This window comes from Stenella coeruleoalba, assembly GCF_951394435.1.
Source record: "Stenella coeruleoalba genome assembly, chromosome: 5".
Classification (NCBI taxonomy): domain Eukaryota; kingdom Metazoa; phylum Chordata; class Mammalia; order Artiodactyla; family Delphinidae; genus Stenella; species Stenella coeruleoalba.
Window position 1 is genome coordinate 81,686,619 of NC_137150.1, and position 21,799 is coordinate 81,708,417.

Sequence of the window (21,799 nt, forward strand, 5' to 3'; positions counted from 1 at the left end):
ATCTATGCAGTCAAGAACAAAGTTTTTAAAGCGGCATTACTTTATTATTGCATACTTCATATAATTTTTTCTAAAAGTGATCACCACCACAAGTCTAGTTAACATACACCACCACACAGTTGATCCCCTTCACCCATTTCACCCACTCCATATCATTTTAATTTTAAAATTATTTTGAATATTCATTTATTTGGCTGCACACGAGATCTTCATTGCTGCATCTAACATCTTCACTGTGGCAAGTGGGATCTTTTAGCTGTGGCATGCGGGCTCTTAGTTATGGCATGAGGGATCTAGTTCCCTGACCAGGGATTGAACCCTGGTACCCTGCACTGGGAGCATGGAGTCTTAACCACTGGACCACCAGGGAAGTGCCCACCCACCCATATCATTTAAACAAAGTCTTAGCATACCTTTTAACTGAATTGAAATATATTATGAATTAATACTATTCAGGCATCTCTGGAGACCATAGGAAATGCACTGAAATATCATAGAAATAAGGCTGTAAATCTTTGGTCTATACATGCAGTAGAAGAAATCTACTCTAGACAGATCAGGGTACACCATCCACTTAGCATCTGGTATTTTGCAGTACCAATTATGTAAAGAATCTTGTCTGAAAGATGCCACAAAAAAAAGAAAACCACAGGCCAATATCACTGATGAACATAGATGCAAAAATCCTCAACAAAATACTAGCAAACAGAATCCTACAGCACATTAAAAGCATCATGCACCATGATCAAGTGGGGTTTATTCCAGGAATGCAAGGATTCTTCAATATATGCAAATCAATCAATGTGATAAACCATATTAACCAATTGAAGGAGAAAAACCATATGATCATCTCAATAGATGCAGAAAAACTTTTGACAAAATTCAACACCCATTTATGATAAAAACTCTCCAGAAAGTGGGCCTAGAGGGAACTTACCTCAACATAACAAAGACCATATATGACAAACCCACAGCCAACATTGTTCTCAATGGTGAAAAACTGAAAGCATTTCCTCTAAGATCAGGAACAAGGCAAGGTTGCCCACTCTCACCACTATTATTCAACATAGTTTTGGAAGTTTTAGCCACAGCCATCAGAGAAGAAAAAGAAATAAAAGGGATCCAAATCGGAAGAGAAGAAGTAAAACTGTCACTGTCTGCAGATGACATGATACTATACATAGAGAATCCTAAAGATGCTACCAGAAAAATACTAGAGCTAATCAATGAATTTGGTAGAGTAGCAGGATACAAAATTAATGCACAGAAATGTCTTGCATTCCTATACACTAATGATGAAAAATCTGAAAGAGAAATTAAGGAAACACTCCCATATACCATTGCAACAAAAAGAATAAAAGACTTAGGAATAAACCTGCCTAAGGAGACAAAAACCTGTATGCAAAAAACTAAGACACTGAAGAAAGAAATTAAAGGTGATACAAACAGATGGAGAGATATACCACGTTCTTGGATTGGAAGAATCAACATTGTGAAAATGGCTATACTGCCCAGAGCAATCTACAGATTCAATGCAATCCCTATCAAACTACCAATGGTATTTTTCACAGAACTAGAACAAAAAATTAAACAATTTGTGTGGAAACGCAAAAGACCCCAAATAGCCAAAACAATCCTGAGAAAGAAAAATGGAGCTGGAGGAATCAGGCTCTCAGACTTCAGACTATACTACAAAGCTACAGTAATCAATACAGTATGGTACTGGCACAAAAACAGAAATATAGATCAATAGAACAGGATAGAAAGCCCAGAGATAAACCCACACACATATGGTCACCTTACCTTTGATAAAGGAGGCAAGAATATACAATGGAGAAAAGACAGCCTCTTCAATAAGTGGTGCTGGGAAAACTGGACAGCTACATGTAAAAGAATGAAATTAGAACACTCCCTAACACCATACACAAGAATAAACTCCAAATGGATTAAAGACCTAAATGTAAGGCCAGACATTATAAAACTCTTAGAGGACAACATAGACGGGTAGACAGAACACTCCATGACATAAATCACAGCAAGATTATTTTTGACCCATCTCCTAGAGAAATGGAAATAAAAACAAAAATAAACAAATGGGACCTAATGAAACTTAAAAGCTTTTGCACAGCAACGGAAACCATAACCACGACGAAAAGACAACCCTCAGAATGGGAGGAAATATTTGCAAACCAAGCAAATGACAAAGGATTAATCTCCAAAATATACAAGCTGCTCATGCAGCTCAATATCAGAGTAACAAACAACCCAATCCCAAAATGGGCAGAAGAGCTAAATAGACATTCCTCCAAAGAAGATATACTGATTGCCAACCATCACATGAAAGGATGTTCAACATCACTAATCATTAGAGAAATGCAAATCAAAACTACAATGAGGTTATCACTTCACACTGGTCAGGATGGCTATCATCAAAAAATCTACAAACAATAAATGCTGGAGAGCGTGTGGAGAAAAGGGAACCCTCTTGCACTGTTGGTGGGAATGTAAAGTGATACAGCCACTGTGGAAAACAGTATGGAGGTTCCTCAAAAAACTAAAAATAGAACCACCATACAACCCAGCAATCCCACTACTGGGCATATACCCTGAGAAAGCCGTGATTCAAAAAGAGACATGTACCACAATGTTCATTGCAGCTCTACAATAGCCAGGAAATGGAAGCAACCTAAGTGTCCATTGACAGATGAATGGATAAAGAAGATGTGACACATATATACAATGGAATATTACTCAGCCATAAAAAGAAACGAAATTGAGGGTTTTTTTGTTTTTGTTTTTTGTGGTACGCAGGCCTCTCACTGCCGCGGCATTCCCATTGCAGAGCACAGGCTCCGGACGCGCAGGCTCAGTGGCCATGGCTCACGGGCCCAGCTGCTCCGCGGCATGTGGGATCCTCCCAGACCGGGGCACGAACCCGTGTCCCCTGCATCGGCAGACAAACTCTCAACCACTGCCCCACCAGGGAAGCCCCGAAATTGAGTTTTCTGTAGCAAGGTGGATGGACCTAGAGACTGTCATACAAAGTGAAGTAAGTCAGAAAGAGAAAAACAAATACCATATGCTAGCACGTATATATGGAATCTAAAAAGAAAAAAAGGAAAAATGGTTCTGAAGAACCTAGGGGCAGGGCAGGAATAAAGATACAGATGTAGAGAATGGACTTGAGGACCAAGGGAGGGGGAAGGGTAAGCTGGGATGAAGGGAGAGAGTGGCATGGATATATATACACTACCAAATGTAAAATAGATAGCTAGTGGGAAGCAGCCAGATAGCACAGGGAGATCAGCTTGGTGCTTTGTGTCCACCTAGAGGGATGGGATAGGGAGTGTGGGCGGGAGTTGCAAGAGGGAGGAGATATGGGGATGTATGTATATGTATAGCTGATTCACTTTGTTATACAGCAGAAACTAACACACCATTGTAAAGCAATCAAACTCCAATAAAGATGTTAAAAAAAAAAAAGAAAGAATCTCAAATTTGCTTTTTTTTTTTTTTTTTTTTTGCGGTACGCGGGCCTCTCACTGTTGCGGTCTCTCCCGTTGTGGAGCACAGGCTCCAGACGCGCAGGCTCAGTGGCCATGGCTCGCGGGCCCATCCGCTACGCTCCGCACCATGTGGGATCTTCCCGGACCGGGGCACGAACCCGCGTCCCCTGCATTGGCAGGCGGACTCTCAACCACTGCGCCACCAGGGAAGCCCTCATCTTTGTTAATTTGATCAAACACAGTGGATTCAGTGCTTCAAAACAATGATTTCAATGCTTATTGGAAGAGGTCAACTGCCATGTAAGTAATTAAATTTGACTGTTCATGTCAGAGTGGCCCACATCAGGCCTATACAAATCCCAAAGGGTCTGTGTTGATCTTGTTGGGAAAAGTACCACCTCCCAAGTCTCAGTGTGTTAATGAGGCATGCACAAGGGACCCCTTCCCCTTTTCCAAACTTAAAGTACACTCTTCTTACAAATAGAGTGCATTTCAATTGTCATTGGAATGTTTACCTTTAATATCTCTATAAGGATTAAAAGAAACATTCCTGATTAACCATTAACTTACTTTAGGCATTTACTGTGGGCATATGAGACATCCCCATTATGGTTTGTAGGTGAATAGTACTTAATGTGGAAATTACTTTTTAAAAAATTGACAAGGAGATGGAATAACTGATTTCAACGTTTCTACAGGTCTCACCTTTTGGAAAGCTTATTACTGAATCAGGGAAAGTGAAATTATATGTTCAAAACTCAAAGCTGCCAAAATATAGTGTTGCTCTTTAGAATACTAAAAGAGTTTACTTACTTTATAAAATATTGCATAATTTATAAAATGTAAATTAAAGGCCTGTTGAAAATGACATTATAAAAGGATGCTATCAAGTAATTCTTAATAGATTTTCCACCATTCCATGGTATCCCTGGACACTTGAACAAAAATAAATGTCACCCGCAGCTGAATCTTTCCATTTTCAGCAAATTTTAATTTGTTTTCTTTTGTATTTCTTTTCAACCCATGGCTTGCAGTTCCTTGGCTTTATTTAGTTTGGTTAACAAGTCTTATTATTCTGAAAGCCAGTTGCATTTACCAAGTCTTTTGATTCTGTATCATGTAAGAGGTTCTTCATTTGTTCATTTCCATCTGTCTTACTGCCACTACCTATTTCAAGTCACCATCATCTCTGAAATGGGTTACTGTAACCTCACCCCAGCTGGATTCTCTGTACCTAGTCTTCTCTCTATCCATCCATTCTCTGCACTTTAGACAGAGTAATCATTTAAAAGCGAATGAGATCTTCTAGTGACTCCCCTCTTAAAGTTCTTCAGAAGTAGTTCCTCTTTGCCCTAAGGTCCCAACTCCTAACAATACTAGAGTATATTTAAAAAAAAAAAAAACACAACTCATTCCTTCCATTCTGTATGCATATGCATGCCCCTTAGTCATGTGACTGCTACTCTTCTCATCAGGAAGTAGAGTCTATTTCTCTACCTTTATTTATTTATTTATATTTTGCGGTACACGGGCTTCTCACTGTTGTGATCTCTCCCGTTGCGGAGCACAGGCTCCGGACGCCCAGGCTCAGCGGCCATGGCTCACGGGCCCAGCCGCTCCGCGGCATGTGGGATCTTCCCGAACCGGGGCACGAACCCGTGTACCGTGAATCGGCAGGCAGACTCTCAACTGCTGCGCCACCAGGGAAGCCCTATTTCTCTACCTTTTGAATCTCAGTAGAACATGTGAGATGCTTTCACCAAAAGAATGTGGTAGAATGGTGCAGGAGTTCTGAGCCTAGGCATCAAGAGGCCTTGAGGCTCTGTTTTCATCCTCTCGGGGAGTTCTGTCCAGAAACCACCATGTGAAGAAGTCTAGTCTGGCCTGTTGAAGGATGGGAGGAACGTGTGGAGTAGACACAAGCCTTCCCAGCTGAAGCTCCCTAAACCAATCTGCAAAGAGCTAGCACCAACTACTTTGTTAAGTATAGTTAAGTATATAGCTATACTTAAGTATATAGTTAAGTATAGCTATTGTTCCTATGCTGGTAGTGAATCTCCTTACTTTGAGGATGAATTTTATTTTTCCGAACAGCAAGAAGTCATTGTGGAACTGAGAAGGGTGAGTAGAGTGGGCAATTTCAACTTTAATTCCATTTGGCCTCGATAACAAAATATACAGGTAAATTAAGAAAATAGCCAAAAAAAAAAAAAAAAGAAAATAGCCTTTCTCCTGTGGCTTGGGACTTGGGTGTAAATGTCATTCTCTGCAGGTTTTTGACAACATCAGTGGTAAAGTGCAAGTTAATACCCACGAAGCGAAACACTCACGTATAAGTTCTGGCATGGCTGTGAAAATACCAGTCTTGTCTTATAGTCACACCTTACATACATAATTCATATAAACTTAGGAAAAAATACGGATGATAGCTGTGATTTGGGGTACTTAGTGTATTGATAACTGTATTAGGAGTGCTTGGGTTGGCTGAGTTTGGCTGTCATATTGCTCAGGAGTCATTCAAAGGTGAAGCAGCTTAAATGTCAAAAGATTTTTACATCTTCAAACTCTAGCATTTTCTTGGGAACTCTTGCCAGGTCCAGACTCCTCCAGGAAGGGTGGATATAATTTGCTATCTGTGAGGTGCTGATTAGTAAAGTATATTTTTTTCTTTGTTTATTTTATATATGAGGGGATAAATCATTCAATTCCTGAAATAATGTTGTTTTGTTTTGTTTTTTAATAGAAGAAAGGCCCAAATCTTCAACATGATATTCAAAGCCATGTGATTTCTAGCCTGCTGTCTGAATGTCTTATTAACACACCTTGCACTTCCTTACTTTGGTGCTTTATTCATAACTGTACTTCGAATGTGTGTTTTACTTTCCCACTGTCCCTACCATGTTTATTCTTTCCTTAATGAAAATTCTTGACAGTCATCAAATCATATGACATATTCCTATACAATGCCCTTAGTAAAAACAAACTTTTCCTTAGGTTTTCCCAAAAAACTGTGTTGTGTGAGGATCTATGGATCAAAATACAACAGAGACTGTCTTAATAGCATTTAGAGATAATAATAGTGACTATATCACAGGCTTGTTTGAGGGATTACATGAGATATTCTATGTAAAACACTTTTAAGACTTCCAGATATATAATAAATATAACTACTATATAAATGTCCACTATTATTATTTGCATTTGCTAAAAAATAATGTACAGCAAGTCCCCTACATACAAACGAGTTCCTTTCTGAGAGTGCGTTTGTAAGTCCAATTTGTTTGTAAGTCCAACAAAGTTAGCCTAGGTACGCAACTAACACAATGGGTTATATAGTACTGTACTGTAATAGTTTTATAATACTTTCCACACAAATAATACATAAAAAGCAAACACAAAAATAAAATATTTTTAATCTTACAGTACAGTACCTTGAAAAGTACAGTAGTCCAGTACAACAGCTGGAATACAGGGGCTTCCATCAAGTGAACAGGCAGGAAGAGTTACTGACTGGATGAGGGAGAGGAGGTGGGGGATGGTAGAGCTGAAGGATCGTCAGCAATAGGAGACGGAGGACAAGCTGCAGTTTCACTCATGCCTGACGCTGATGGCACAGGCTCTGGTTCCTTGCTGGATTCAATTCTATCTTCCCTCTTGAAAAAACGATCCAGTGATGTATGGGTAGTAGCTCTTTTTTTCTCATCATAGATGACACGGTAGCACTGGATTGCATTCTGAACGGCTGCTGCAACCTTCGTGTACCATTCTATGTTCAGGTCCTGTGCCTCAAAACCCAACAGTGCCTCCTTAAATAAAAAAAATCCCCTTGCCATTTCCTGCATCGTGAATCTCTTCGGTTCTTCAGTTACTTCTTCTTCCTCTTACCTCTCTTCGTCCTTTCTCCGGGCCTCCAGTTCCATCGGGTCTTCATTAGTAAGCTCCTTGTGTTGCACAGCAAGGAGTTCAATGAAGTCATCCTAAAGTGCACAAAAGCACAACCACTTGTAGAGGATGCACACACATTACACCGTACGCCAGACACATAAACTAATTTACGTAATTGGACATGCCAACACATGTTCATATCTTTGAAAGTTTGCAACTTGAAAGTTCATATGTAGGGGACTTACTGTATAAGTAGTTGTAGGGATGATTGCACAATTTTATAAGTAAAACATGACAATGGCATTGAGCTACCAGTAAATCTATATAGATAAAAAGTGAAAGGAGGGAGAGAATGGTATACAAAGTGTTTGTACATTGGATTTACATGTGTAGAGAGTTGCCTGAAAGCAAGGTCTAAGAGAAAAGGGTTGATGAAGGATATCTAACCAAGATTAAAACAGAGCTGCCAAAACTCAGCTGACCTTAGAGGATGGGGAAAATTATCTCACTTCCTAGGCCTTTGTCTTGTCAATTAATCAGACAAATTGCCAGATGAATTGATTAAAATCTCTCTTCTCAAAATGAAACTCAATCCAGAAGTCAACTTTGTTAAGTAAAAACTGATGATTAAAGGAAGAAAAAAGATCTGGGGGCAATCAGAGAGTCTAGAATTGCTGAGGACCTGAGACCTGTAAATAGAATTTCAGCCATACTGATATCAAGGTGAGGGAGTGGCCCTCTTCACTGAGACCAGAGGTAAACCCTCTGAATATTTAACAAAGAACTCTCTGTATGGGAATGTATCTGTGTATAGGTATGTGAGTATACGATTAATTCACCCCCTGGATATTGGATTTCTTTGAGCAGGTATACTTTGTAATAAAGCTAAAATCTAAAAATTAAAAAAAAGCTATCTCCCCATCCTATGATCTGTAATAAATTACAGACTTTTATAAGTTGTGGCTGTCTTTTATCTGTTGCCACCTCATAACAATTACCATGCTTTATCCATAGTGGGGCTTCAATAATTATATGAAGGGTACAGTGGGACCATTTTATCTCTTGATCTAGTAAATCTTAAACCCTCCTACAAGGTCTTTGAATCTCTCACACAGATTATCACAATGCCATGCACATAACAGACGACACATTTGGTGGATTTAGCAAATTACTATGTCAATGTATTACAAGAAGATAATAGATCTTTTTTAGCAGTATTGAAATACAGTATATAGTACAATACAGTATTTTTATTTCCTTTTGTTGTGTAGTCAACAAAATCAGCCTTTTTTTCCCCCTAAGAAAATATATTGTTTTCCCCATCCCGTTAGTCTTAAACCTTAAGGCAAAATTTTACATTATTCCAGACTTACTCACATCTTGCTAGTTTGCACCCATTTTTCAGCCTGTCAAAATCTTTTTGAATCCTCTATGATGGTTTTCCCCTCCTATCTTGTGTCATCTATAAAGATGATTGGCCCTTTTTCTGTACTTTGGTCTAAAATATTAATCAAATCACAATTATATGGAGAGTATATGCACTCAAGATTCACATCTCTGGAGGTTTTGCTCTAGGCTGACGTAGGGAAGCAGTTAAAAGAATGCATGGTTCATTCTTTTTGGAAAATAGTGACAACGCATGCTCCACTAATTATATCAGGGACTTATTTTTCCTATTCGAAGCCCAGTATATCACTTTCTTATCTTATCAATTTTGTACACAGCCTGAAGTTTGCAAATAAATAGCTGTACTTGAATTGTCCTTAGCAAACAAGTTTTCTGAAGTACATATTTGTCGTGAAAATAAAGAGTTAATAGGATTTAACTGGACATAATTGAATGACATTATTAGTATAATAAATTTGTATGGCACTTGTACATGCAAGTCACTTCTTAGAACATATCTGGAATGTTCATGTGTACTTTATTCAGATTTATGAATTTTAGAGTCACCTGTTCTTTGTAAGTAATGGGGCATTTGTGTATCCATGACTGGTCCTAAATATTTTCTTTCTTTCTTTCTTTCTTTCTTTCTTTCTTTGCTATGCTTTTAAATGTTGATAAACTTCTCCCTCTTATAGAACCAATATGTTTTTCTTTTTTTTTAATAATATGCATTTGTTTCCTCCTCGTCTTTTAAAAATTTTTCTTTTTATTATTTTTTATTGAAGTATAGTTGATTTACAATATTATATAAGTTTCAGGGGTACAACATAATGTTTCAATAATTGTATAGATTTTTTTAAATTAACTAATTTTTATTTATTTATTTTTGGCTGCGTTGGGTCTTCATTGCTGTGCGCAGGCTTTCTTTAGTTGTGGTGAGCAGGGTCTACTCTTCATTGTGGTGAGAGGGCTTCTCTTTGTGGTGGCTTCTCTTGTTGTGGAGCACAGGCTCTACGGCACACAGGCTTCAGTAGTTGTGGCTCGCGGGCTTAGTTGCTCTGCGGCATGTGGGATCTTCCCAGACCAGGGCTCGAACCCATATCCCCTGCATTGGCAGGAAGATTCTCAACCACTGCACCAACCAGGGAAGCCCCTGTTTTTCTTTTCAAAAATTTTATTTTCATGTGTCCTGGATGACATAAGTCATAAGAACAGCTTCCATTTGTTTAGGATTTATTACATATCAGGCACTTTATGTCACTGTTTCTCATTTAATCCTCCAGCAAACGTCTGAGGAAGGTACTGAGGAGAAAAGAAATAAACAAGTTTTCTCAGAGTAAGCACCTTGCAAACAACCAAGCTAATTTTAAACTTAGGCTCAGCTCAACCCATTGCAGGCCCTTACTATAAATGCATAAATGCATTTATATCTTCACATACATTTTTTCTAGAATTTTGGAAAAGTAATATTGAATAAGCAGAAGTCATCCTGATTATCACTTAACCCAGTAACCCACCTAACTAATTTTTCTTTTTTAAGTACCCTGTTTCAGGCCTACCACCAACTCCTAGTATTTCTCTTCTGGCAAATCTTACCCTGTTATGTCTGCACCCTTGGTCAGCTACTGGGTAAAACATACACATGGCTGAAGCTATAGTTACTAATTTCCATGCTCAGTGCCACCATTCAATGCGTGCTACCCTGTCTCCTGCCTGTTCCACTTGCCCCAAGCCTTGGATCACTCAAATCTTCAGTAGGTAAAGTGTTATCAGAACTGAAAATCTGATCTGACTTCCGGCTAAAAACTCTTTCATTGGTTCCCCATTGGACCTTAACAATTTAGGATATGATTTTAACCACTAAGCAAGTAAATATAGGGAGGGCCCTTTGGGATTAGAACCTTGTTTACCTTTTACTCTCCTATCTGAGCACACCTAGCCTGTAGAACAAGCCCCAGACAGGGTAAATCCTGTTCCTCAAATGCTTCTGCCCTCACCCCACCTTTCTTGACTAGCCAGTACCAGGATTTGTTTAGAGGCTTAACAATGACATCAAGAGCTAAGGTTCTATGGTAGATACAGCAGAAGTTTCCCCTTCAAGGAAGTGCTTCTGTAAGCTCCTTCAGGGTCAGCTTGAGCTGCAGGGAGCCAGCTCTTCCCAGGGAAGCTTGCCTCTAATGACTTAGCAAGGATGAGATTGGGGTTTAAAGTTATGGCCCACAGGACACTCTGGAAACACTTTGTTCAAGAGCTCACTGTATGTCAGCTGAGAGTTTATCGGACCCGATTAGAGTTTGGTTTCTTCCTCTTGCCCAATGTGGCTTCCTTCAGTTTCCTTTCACAGATGTTGATCCCTAAACACTGTCTTAGTTTTGTGTCTGCAGAGCACAACCTCCACCTTTTTCTGTCACCCACAGATGAGGTCTCTTCCCTTTTCACAGGATGGTTTCAGCAGTTTCTGCCGTCACATTCGTTTATGACACTATGCAAAAGTCATGCAGGCAGGGATGTAGGAGTCAGGGCGTGAAGGGAGCACTTTATCTCATTTTATTAAGAAAGAAAGTATTCCTCAGAATGTGCCAGCAAAATTAGATCTTCATTTTTCTCAACTGTGTCTTCATGGCATTGTTTAAACATGTTCTTTTCTTCACATTTCCTAGAAACTGAAAGTTAGATGTAGTGGATTAATGAAATTAAAGACTGTTAATTTCAGGAGGCACCTAATAGCAGGTAGTCCTTCTATTAGTGCTGGCAAGATTCATCAGTGGGCTCAGGTGTTTTCATCCCGATCCATCCATTTAAAATTCACCATAAGCCATCAAATAGTTTTAGCGGCTGTCTGTGATCACCATATCCAGTGGTTTACTAGGGTTACAAAATTCTGACTTTCCAATTCTATCTTTCTTCCTGTACTTATTATCTGTGGTTTTCTATAAAGAAGAACTTTTCCTTATCAACTATTTGGTAACTCCGAAAAACAGCTTCTATGGGAAAGGCAAGACAAATACTTGATCTTTTCCCTTAATCGGTTTTCAGAATAATGAGGTGTTGCCCTAGCAATATTTAAGGATCATCAATGAAGTTTTTTTTTTGTTTTTAATCAGTGTGAACTTCTGGACTTTTTTTTTTTTTTGGACTTTTATATATGTTTCAATCTATTGCAGTCATTATTATTATTTTATTTATGTGATGCTCAGAATTTCCCAGTTTGGGCCATGGCAACTTTCCAAGCTGGCATTTGTGTCCTTTTGATATGACCTTAGTAGTCTTTGATAATGTTTCTTTCAGTCATGGCAAGACTCATATTATAAATGCCCTGCTCCAGATGTGGAATCAGCTATTTTTACAAAAAACAGTTTTTTGTTGTTGTTGTTTTGTTTGTAGTCAGTATGCAAATTATATTTAGAGACAACAATCTGGACACACCATAGAGTTTTGTTATTAACCCTTACTCTAAAAAGGGTAAAAATACCTAAACAAAGCCTTTAACTGTCAGCAATTTTATGTTGTCTTTGTCTCCTTGAACTTTTAATACCACTCCACTTCCCTCACATAATTTTATTCTAATGCAATACATTTTTACATTTGAAAGTATATTAATCATCCTATCATAATCATCTGCAACAAAAAATTATATATAAAAAATACAATTGTATCTAATTGTATATAAATTAAAATGTAAAATTTTTCTTAATTCTTTGCAATCACACATCTCTAAGTCTTAAATGCTTTAGTATACTGTATAAACTTTCATAAAAGTTTGTAAAAATGTTTAAGGATCTAAATAAATGTTCAAAACATATAAAACACCTCTTAAGGGTTTTTTTTTTCTTTTTAATTTAAAGATGTAATGTTAATCTGTGAGAAATAAAGATGGAAAATTTCCCCCTTTTTCTTCAAATCATGCAAAATATGCAACTGAGGCATAGAGCTAGCTGGGGTGAATGAAAAGATTTCCCTGGGCCTTTCTCATAGCAGAATAATAAATAGGCAGAGAGGGAGTCTTTCATAACAGATTAAAATTGTCCATCATAGTTCTTAGAGATTTTGAATATTATAATTTTAAAAATGGGTAGAAAATGCACAGAATCATGTTTTGCATCCTCTATTTTACCTGAATAACATAATGTAACATCAGCTTTCTTAGCAACACTTCATTAGCTTTGCTCTGCCCTTGGACTCTTCCTCAGGATGCATGTTTTCTTTGAAGGTAGTCAAAGGTAGGAAAAATGAAGTCATAAAAAGAACTTGTGTCTTCACTCCTCTGCCACACTCTTTAATATATTTGAGTTCAGAATATCCCAACATTGACCAAAACACCCTGCTTCTAATTTAACACATCACCCTGCAGATTTCACATTGTCCCTTTATTGGAATACAGATTTTTGAGTAAAAGAATTGTCCCAGAGTAAGACTCTGGATGGTTAAGAGGTTGGCCTTTCTTCTTAAAGTGGAAGAAGGGCAATAATCAAAGAAATAGGGGGAAAGAAGAAAACCAGCAGGTTAATTTAAGACTGCATGAAATCTGAGGATCAGAAAATGGATTCGCTTAAAATTATTTGTGCTTGCATACCTTATTTTGAAGTCTGCAGTGCTAAAGTATATACCCAACAGTGGGATAAACAAGCTTCCTCAATTCAACTCAAGCATAATTGTATTAAGTTCTGCCAGATTGCTCTATTTTATACATTCCTACCAACAAAATCCCATTTCCTTATATTCTTGTAACATTTGTTATTATCCAACTTTTATTTTTTGCCAGATTGGTGTAAATTGGTATCTCAAGGTAATTTTAATTTATATTTTTCTGATCAATAGTATTTTTGCTATGCATTTTTTTTTCTTTCTTTCTGTGAACTTTATTTTTTGATTCTCTGCCTATTTTCTTTTGAGTTCTTTGCCTTGGTCTAGTGGATTTATAGGAATTTTCTTGCATATTCTTGATATTAATCCTTTTAAGATTTCAAATGTCCTCTCAATGTATGTCATCTTTCAATTTTATCAGCAGTAACCTGCAATGAACATAAATACTTAATTTGCAGTGTAGTCAAAGCCAATGATTATTTTATTATTTGCTTTATAGTTGTGCTTTCTGAGTCGTTTAAAATTATGTTCCTACCCCCAAGGTAACAAATATATTTAATTTCATCTATTAGCATAATTGTTTTACTATTTACATAGATTGTACATCTGTTTGGAATTCATCTTTGTATCTAAATATCAGGGAGAGGTTGAACTTTATTGTTTTCCATTTAATGAACCTATTTTCCCCCCAAATATCTTTTACATAATTGCTCCTTTATAGATTCATATTACTATTTTATTATTTATATAGTTCCTATATATGCATAGATCTATGTATAAGCTCTTTATTCTGTTTCATTTGGTCGATTTGTTTATTTTTGTGGCAATTTTATGTTTTCATTACCATAACTTTATATCTTAATGCTTGTAAGGTTTTCTCTGGTCTACTTTTTAAAAGTGGATTTAGTGATCTAAGATTTTTATTTTTTGTATACATTTTACAATAAATTTATTGAATTTATTTAAAATACTTCTGCTAATCCTACTGGTATGTTTATTGGGAGTAACTGTAGATAACACATATCTTTACAATGTTATCTCGTCCAAGAACAGGGTATCGATCACTTTTTATTTATTTATTTATTTTTTAACATCTTTATTGGAGTATAACTGCTTTACGTTGTTGTGTTAGTTGCTGCTCATAACAAAGTGAATCAACTATATGTATACATATATCCCTATATCCCCTCCCTTTTGTGTCTCCCTCCCATCTTCCCTACCGCAGCCCGCTACATGGTCACAAAGCACCGAGCTGATCTCCCTGTGCTATGCAACTGCTTCCCACTAGCTACCTATTTTACATTTGGTAGTGTATATATGTTAATAACACTCTCTCACTTCATCTCAACTTACCCTTACCCCTCCCCGGGTCCTGAAGTCCATTCTCTACATCTGTGTCTTTATTCCAGTCCTGCCCCTAGGTTCTTCAGAACCATTTTCTTTTTTTTTTTAGATTCCATATATATGCGTTAGCATATGGTATTTATTCTCTTTCTGACTTACTTCACACTTTACGGCAAACTCTGGGTCCATCTACCTTGCTACAAATAACTCAATTTCGTTTCTTTTTATGGCTGAGTAATATTCCATTGTATATGTGTGCCACAGCTTCTTTATCCATTCATCTGTCGATGGACACTTAGGTTACTTCTATGTTCTGGCTATTGTACATAGTGCTGCAATGAACATTGTGGCACATGACTATTTTTGAACTATGTTTTTCTCAGGGTATATGCTCAAGAGTGGGATTGCTAGGTCGTATGGTAGTTCTATTTTTAGTTTTTTAAGGAACATCCATACTGTTCTTCATAGTGGCTGTATCAATTTACATTCCCACCAACAGTGCAAGAGGGTTCCCTTTTCTCCACATCCTCTCCAGCATTTATTGTTTGTAGATTTTTTGATGATGGCCATTCTGACCAGTGTGAAGCGATAACCTCATTGTAGTTTTGATTTGCATTTCTCTAATGATTAGTGATGTTGAGCATCCTTTCATGTGATGGTTGGCAATCTGTATAGCTTTTTTGGAGAAATGTCTATTTAGGTCTTCTGCCCATTTTTTGGATTGGATTGTTTATTGTTTTGATATTGAGCTACATGAGCTGCTTGTATATTTGGAGATTAATCCTTTGTCAGTTGCTTCATTTGCAAATATTTTCTCCCATTCTGAGGGTGGTCTTTTCGTCTTGGTGATGGTTTCCTTTGCTGTGCAAAAGATTTTAAGTTTCATTAGGTCCCATTTGTTTATTTTTGTTTTTATTTCCCTTTCTCTAGGAGGTGGGTCAAAAAGGATCTTGCTGTGATTTATGTCATAGAGTGTTCTGCCTATATTTTCCTCTAAGAGTTTTATAGTGTCTGACCTTACATTTAGGTCTTTAATCCATTATAAGTTTATTTTTGTATATGGTGTTAGGGAGTGTTCTAATTTCATTCTTTTACATGTAGCTGTCCAGTTTTCCCAGCACAGCTTATTGAAGAGGCTGTCTTTTCTCCATTGTATATTCTTGCCTCCTTTATCAAAGATAAGGTAAACATATTTGCATGGGTTTATCTCTGGGCTTTCTATCCTATTCCATTCTCTTTTTCTGCCAGTACCATACTATCTTGATTACTGTAGCTTTGTAGTATAGTCTGAAGTCAGGGAGCCTGATTCCTCCAGCTCCATTTTTCTTTCTCAAGATTGTTTTGGCTATTCGGGGTCTTTTGTGTTTCCATACAAATTGTGAATTTTTTTGCTCTAGCTCTGTGAAAAATGCCATTGGTAGTTTGATAGGGATTGCATTGAATCTGTAGATTCCTTTCGGTAGTGTAGTCATTTTCACAATGTTGATTCTCCTGATCCAAGAACATGGTATATCTCTCCATCTGTTTGTATCATCTTTAATTTATCTCATCAGTGTCTTATAGTTTTCTGCATACAGGTCTTTTGTCTCCTTAAGTAGGTTTATTCCTAGGTCTTTTATTCTTTTCATTGCAATGGCAAATGGGAGTGTTTACTTAATTTCTCTTTCAGATTTTTCATCATTAGTGTATAGGAATGCAAGAGATTTCTGTCCATTAATTGTGTATCCTGCTACTTTACCAAATTCATTGATTAGCTCTCGTGTTTTTCTGGTAGCATCTTTAGGATTCTCTATGTATAGTATCATGTAACCTGCAAACAGTGACAGTTTTACTTCTTTTCGAAGTTGGATTTCTTTTTCTTCTCTGATTGCTGTGGCTAAAACTTCCAAAACTACATTGAATAATAGTGGTGAGAGTGGACACCCTTGTCTTGTTCCTGATCTTAGAAGAAATGGTTTCAGTTTTTCACCATTGAGAATGATGTTGGCTGTGGGTCTAATATAAGTTTAAATATAAGTTCTAAATATGGCCTTTATTATGTTGAGTTAAGTTCCCTCTATGCCTGCTTTCTAGAGAGTTTTTAGCATAAATGTGTGTTGAATATTGGCAAAAGCTGTTTCTCCATCTATTGAAATGATCATATGGTTTTTCTCCTTCAGTTTGTTAACGTGGTTTCTCACATCGATTGATTTGCATATATTGAAGAATCCTTGCATTCCTGGGATAAACCCCACTTGATCATGGTGTATGATGCTTTTTATGTGCTGTTGGATTCTTTTTGCCAGTATTTTGTTGAGGATTTTTGCATCTATGTTCATCAGTGATTTTGGCATGTACTTTTCTTTTTTTGTAACATCTTTGTCTGGTTTTGGTATTAGGGTCATGATGGCCTCGTAGAATGAGTTTGGGAGTGTTCCTCCTGCTATATTTTGGAATAGTCTGAGAAGGATAGGTTTTAGCTCTTCTCTACATATTTGATAGAATTTGCCTGTGAATCCACCTCGTCCTGGGCTTTTGTTTGTTGGAAGATTTCTAATCACAGTTTCAATTTCAGTGCTTGTGATTGGTCTGTTTATATTTTCTATTTCTTCCTGGTTCATTCTTGGAAGGTGGTGCTTTTCTAAGAATTTCTCCATCTCTTCCTGGTTGTCCATTTTATTGGCATATAGTTGCTTGTAATAATCTCTTATGATCTTTTGTATTTCTGCAGTGTCAGTTGTTACTTCTTATTCATTTCTAATTCTGTTGATTTGCGTCTTCTCCGTTCTTTTCTTTATGAGTCTGGCTAATAGCCTATCAATTTTGTTTATCTTCTCAAAGGATCAGCTTTTAGTTTTATTGGTCTTTGCTATCATTTTCTTCATTTCTTTTTCATTTATTTCTGATCTGATCTTTATGATTTCTTTCCTTCCACTAATTTTGGGTTTTTTCTGTTGTCCTTGTTCTTCTTCTCTCTCTAATTGCTTTAGGTGTAAGGTTAGGTTGTTTATTTGAGATGTTTCTTGTTTCTTGAGGTAGGACTGTATTGCTATAAACTTCCTTCTTAGAGCTGCTTTTGCTGCATACCATAGGTTTTGGGCCATCGTGTTTCATTGTCATCTGTTTCTAGGTATTTTTTGATTTCCTTTTTGATTTCTTCAGTGATCTCTTGGTTATTTAGTAACGTATTGTTTAGCCTCCATGTGTTTTTATTTTTTACAGTTCTTTTCCTGTAATTGATATCTGATATCATAGCATTGTAGTTGGAAAAGATTCTTGATACAATTTCAATTTTCTTAAATTTACTGAGGCTTGATTTGTGACCCAGAATATGATCTATCTTGGAGAGTGTTCCATGAGCACTTGAGAAGAAAGTGTATTCTGTTGTTTTTCAATGGAATATCTTATAAATATCAATTAAGCCCATCATGTTTAATGTGTCATTTAAAGCTTGTGTTTCCTTATTTATTTTCATTTTGGATGATCTGTCCATTGGTTAAAGTGCGGTGTTAAAGTCCCCTACTATGATTGTGTTACTATCAATTCCCCCTTTTATGGCTGCTAGTATTTGCCTTAAGTTTTGAGGTGCTCCTATGTTGGTTGCATAAATATTTACAATTGTTATATCCTCTTATTGGATCGATCCCTTGATCATTAGGTAGTGTCCTCTTTGTCTCTTGTAATAGTCTTTATTTTAAAGTCTATTTTGTCTGATATGAGGATTGCTATTCCAGCTTTTGATTTCCATTTGCATGGAATATCTTTTTCCATCCTCTCATTTTCAGTGTGTAATTTGTCCCTAGGTCTGAAGTGGGTTTCTTGTAGACAGCATATATATGGGTCTTGTTTTTGTATCCATTCAGCCAGTCTATGTCTTCTGGTTGGAGCATTTAATCCATTTACATTTAAAGTAATTATTGATATGTATGTTCCTATTACCATTTTCTTAATTGTTTTGGGTTTGTTATTGTAGGTCTTTTCCTTCTCTTGTGTTTCCTGCCTAGAGATGTTTGTTTAGCATTTGATTTAAATCTTGTTTAGTGGTATTTTTCTCTTAGTTTTTGCTTGTCTGTAAAGTTTTCAATTTCTCTCTCAAATGTGAATGAGATCCTTGCTTGGTAGAGTAATCTTGGTTGTAGGTTTTTCCTGCTCATCACTTTAAATATGTCCTGCCACTCCCTTCTGGCTTGCAGAGTTTCTGCTGAAAAGAAAGATCGGCTGTTAACCTTATGGGGATTCACTTGTATGTTATTTGTTGCTTTTCCCTTGCTGCTTTTAATATTTTTTCTTTGTATTTAATTTTTGACAGTTTGATTAATATGTGTCTTGGCGTGTTTCTCCTTGGATTTATCCTGTATGGGACTCTCTGTGCTTCCTGGATTTGATTGACTATTTCCTTTCCATATTAAGGAGGTTTTCAACTATAATCTCTTCACATATTTTCTCAGTCTCTTTCTTTTTCTCTTCTTCTTCTGGGACCCCTATAATTCGACTGTGTGTGAATTTAATATTGTCCCAGTAGTCTCTGAGACTGTCCTCAATTCTTTTCATTCTTTTTTCTTTATTCTGCTCTGTGGTAGATTTTTCCACTATTTTATCTTATAGGTCACTTATCCTTTCTTCTGCCTCATTTATTCTGCTATTGAGTCCTTCTAGAGAATTGTAAATTTCATTTACTCTGATGTTCATTATTGTTTTTTTGCTCTTTATTTCTTCTAGGTCCTTGTTGAACGTTTCTTGTATTTTCTTCATTCTGTTTCTAAGATTTTGGATCATCTTTACTATCATTACTCTGAATTCTTTTTCGGGTAGACTGCCTATTTCCTCTTCATTTGTTTTGTCTGGTGGGTTTTTACCTTGCTCCTTCATCTGTTGCATATTTCTCTGTCTTCTCATTTTGCTTAACTTACTGTGTTTGGTGTCTCCTTTTTGTAGGCTGCAGGTTCATAGTTCCCATTGTTTTTGGTGTCTGCCCCCAGTGGGTAAGTTTGGTTCAGTGGGTTGTGTAGGCTTCCTGGTAGAGGGGACTGCTGCCTGTGTTCTGGTGGATGAGGCTTGATCTTGTCTTTCTGGTGGGCAGGACCACCTCCGGTGGTATGTTTTGGGGTGTCTGTGAACTTAGTATGATTCCAGGCAACCTCTCTGCTAGTGGGTGGGGTTGTGTTCCTGTCTTGCTAATTGTTTGGCATGGGGTGTCCAGCACTGGAGCTTGCTGTTCACTTAGTGGAGCTGGGTCTTATCATTTAGGCAGAGATTTTTGGGAGAACTCTTACTGATTGATATTATGTGGGGCCAGGAGGTCTCTGGTGGTCCAATGTCCTGAACTCGGCTGTCATCCTCAGAGGCTCACGCTTGACACCCATCCAGAGCAGCACAACCCTGTCAGCCACATGGCTTCAAAGTTCTTCAATGTGTTTTTGAGTTAGTTTTCCAGTCTTTTGGATCAAGGAGTTTTCCTTCTTCATATTTCACAAAGAATTCTCCCTCTTTTTTCCCTTTGTGCTTTCTAGTTTCACTTGCTCATTTGGTGCTGGGGGCAGAGGCCTCACACCTGGCTCTTTAGACCAGAGTCCATAGTGTCTCACTTTTTATTTAAATCTACTTTGTAACTTATAATAGAATTTAAAAATTTTCTCTATAAAGAGTTTGTGCACTATTTTGTTGTTTTCTTTTCTTTCCTTTTTAATTGGGGTATAGTTGTTTTACAGTGTTATGTATAATAGACTGTGCATTTTTGACCAAGGCAATTTCTACTTTCTATCTTTTTTAGTTATTATGAATGGCACTTAATATCTATTATATCGTCAAGTTGGCTGTTTCTGGTATTAGATAGATGAATATATTGGTTCGTGCAAAATAGATGAATGATACTGATTTGTGCAAGTTGTTCTTACTTATAAGTATTTCAGATGTTTATTTTGAGTTCTAATAGTTTATATGAAGAATCCGTTGATTTTTCTATGTAAATAGTCATAGCATCTGCAGATAATTAGAGCTTTGCTATAATTCTTTCAATCCTTGAAGCTCTTATTTCTTTTTCATGTGCTTTTGCACTGGCCAGAACCTCTAGTACCATACTGAATAACAACAGTGATAATGGACATCTTTGTTTTTTTTTCCATATCTGTGAGGGAATGCCTTTTAGAAGGATGCTTACTGTAGATTTGGTATATAATCCTTATAAAATTCCAGAAGTGCCTTACTCTTCCAAGTATTCTGAGAATTTTTGTTTGTTTGTTTACTTGTTTGTTTGGTTTTGTTAATATTCATTATACATATATACATAACTTTATCAAAAGTTTATTTCTCTACACTTACAAAAATAGGTGACTCTTTTTCTCCTTTAGGAGAAAATTAGTGAATAGGTACCTTATGTTGATAGATTTTCTGATATTAAACAATCATTTTGCTTGGTAAATTTATTTTTTAATAATCTCTTGGATTTGGTTAGATAATTCTTATTTAGTGTTTTCTCATATATGCCCATAAATAAAATTATTAATGTTTTGTACTGTACTTACTAGTTTTAGAACCTTTAGAATCATAGTTTTTTTTTTCTGTTTTCTTGAACAATTTGTGTACGACAGGAATTATTTTGTCTTTAAAGTTTTGAACTTCCTGTAAAACTCTGCTTAGAAGTAGCAAAGTGCCTCTCATTGGCATCTCAAGTTTTTGAATGGTTATTGATCAACTTTCTAACTTTTGTTCCAGGTTTGGCAATTGTTTTAATTACTATGGCTGTGTAACAAATTACATTGAAACTTAGTGATAAAAACAATAAATTTTTAACCTCACAGATTGTGCGGGTCAGGAATTGAGACAGGAATGTAGTGGGGTGGCTTGTTCCTGAGTGATATTGTCCCCCAGCTGGAAGAATTGAAGTTTAGGGGCTGAAGTCACCTGGAGGCTCATATATTCACACATCTGACTGTCAATGCAAGCTTTCTGTGAAGACCTTGGTTCCTTTCCCTGTGGGCCTCTCCATGTTGTCTTCCCATGTCAGCTAATTTAGGCTTTTACCTTGGTGGCTGGCTTTCCCCGAGTGGAGGAAGACATAGCATTGGAAATCACACAGCTATCCAGGTAGCCACACTCTATGGGTCAGAGCAGTCACA